Source organism: Amphibalanus amphitrite, unplaced genomic scaffold (assembly GCF_019059575.1).
Source record: "Amphibalanus amphitrite isolate SeventyFive unplaced genomic scaffold, NRLGWU_Aamphi_draft 000188F_arrow, whole genome shotgun sequence".
Classification (NCBI taxonomy): domain Eukaryota; kingdom Metazoa; phylum Arthropoda; class Thecostraca; order Balanomorpha; family Balanidae; genus Amphibalanus; species Amphibalanus amphitrite.
Genome location: NW_024881683.1, coordinates 435,886 through 437,822, shown reverse-complemented (window position 1 = coordinate 437,822; position 1,937 = coordinate 435,886). Strand labels below are relative to the sequence as shown.

The 1,937-nt window shown below is 44.7% G+C and overlaps 1 long non-coding RNA gene across 1 annotated transcript; it reads right to left on the bottom strand.

The window, feature by feature from the left end:
• Positions 1–887: 887 nt before the first annotated feature.
• On the bottom strand, positions 888–1,733 carry LOC122384388. The gene is made up of 2 exons (XR_006257027.1): positions 1,508–1,733; positions 888–1,344 (listed from the first exon to the last, which is right to left on the bottom strand). It is a non-coding gene; the product is annotated as an uncharacterized LOC122384388 (long non-coding RNA).
• Positions 1,734–1,937: the final 204 nt, after the last annotated feature.

Sequence of the window (1,937 nt, the reverse complement as noted above, 5' to 3'; positions counted from 1 at the left end):
TCTCGTCATCGCTTTGAACTTTATTACAGATGAGGTGCTCGAAAGCGCGTATAAAAGATCGATAATATGCCACTTCCCCATCAAACTTTTCTATTTCCACTCGCGGAATGGTGCTTCTTTCAGTTAATCCCAACATTTGCGTGAATAGGTCAGGGGGTACAGTGGTTAGGTCATATGCCTGGGCTGTTGCTTCACTGCAAAAACTTGTCTGCTTGTGTGCTGGTGATTCAGTTTTAGTAGCAGTCAGACAATACCTGCCCTCAACATCAGTGTTCTGCCCCCTCGAGACCATGCCCTCGACACCTACACAATCTTCACTCATACTAGCTGCCGTAGCTTTATTCTCTCTGAAAAGTGTAGGACGAATTTCCCTTTGCGCCTCCTGCTTAGTAATTGATGGATTGACAGCTGTACTATTTTCGAGGTGAACCTGAAATTTTTCAAATTCTTTCTCTCGCGCTGCAGAATCCAATATTTGCATCTGCAGGTCGAGTTTCTCTTGTTGTAATTCTAGTTCGAGCTCCCGCTGTCTAGCTAACCTTGTTTCCTCTGTTAATCTCTGCTTCTCAGCAAGAAGCATCATTCTGACTTCTAAACCCGCTCTTTTCGCAGCCTCGTTGGCTTGCTTGATAAACAGTGATTCCGATATGCAAGAGCCAGATTGCGCAGAGTGAACAGAGCTAGATAAAGATTCGGTAGATCGGTCCGCTTTTCTTATAGAGTTCGTGGAATACTGTAGTGAATTTGTCGATCTCGGCTTAGTGGAATCGTCGTCGGTGTCTGCCTCGGCCATAGCTGTCCGTAACCGGTGCAGAAGCGTCTTTTTGGTACCCCTTTGACTCAAACCTCTCTGACGCAACTGCTCACGCAATTCCGAAACTCTCAAATTGTCCATGATGCTTAGTCACAGTTCAGTTACACGAGACAGAGTGGGGTCGCTCCGTGGTGAACGCACCAAGCTTCACCTGCTAAATTTACCTGAATATATAAGCTCAAAACAGACGTTTCGCGATGAAAAACATTAGAACATAGATGTCTTGCTTTGCTCACTTAATCCAAGTACAAGTAACAACATATCACGGGCATAATCACGTTTACTGCTAGTCTCTCAGACGATCTTAGTTCATGTGTCCGGATTTTCTGAGGTCACAATGTCGAAGTTTGAACTGCAGCTGCAGCAGCTCGTCACTTACTGTGGGTAGACGTCTGTCCAAACCGGCCGCGTGACGGTAGAGAGGATTTATCCTGATATGCTGCAGTCGGGGACAGATATTCTTGAAACTGTAGCGGCCCCACGTCCTCTTGACTAACGCGATGAACGTACTACATGTATTTCAACGGTTTCTGTCGGACAAACAAAATCATGACAATACAAAAGACGACAAACAAATAAAACTTAAATTCAGACGCAATTTCGAGCAAACACAAGCTTACACATACACATAAGCCATCAGGTCACTTAATGTAACAGAAATAACAACATAAAATAACGCAAACAACTACTCACCAAGAATATCATACAGACGCGGGTCGCTTTGTCTCAAATCGCTTCTTCGTATCGTTTTCGTTGTTCGTTTCGGTCACAGGTGTTTGTTTTGACGTCGTAGCACGTTTTACAGAGACAAATAACGTAAATAAACTTAACCAAAACGTAGCATACAATTTTCCAAATAAATAACTAAAGTCCTTACCGATCCATTCTAAGGGTGTACAAATTTAATCCACCACAAACCAAATAAAATTAGTGAAGAGCAAAATCGCGAGCTCGGCAGCAAGTGCCGGTTATCGACAAAGATCCTCGCCGATAACATGACTATCATCTGGAGTATATACCGGGCGCGAGACAGGTTCATTGTGACGCTCTGAGCCGTTTGCCGGTGCCGGGGGACGTGACGTCAGTGAGTCCCGTGCCGGCGGAGACCATTCATTTGCTGGAA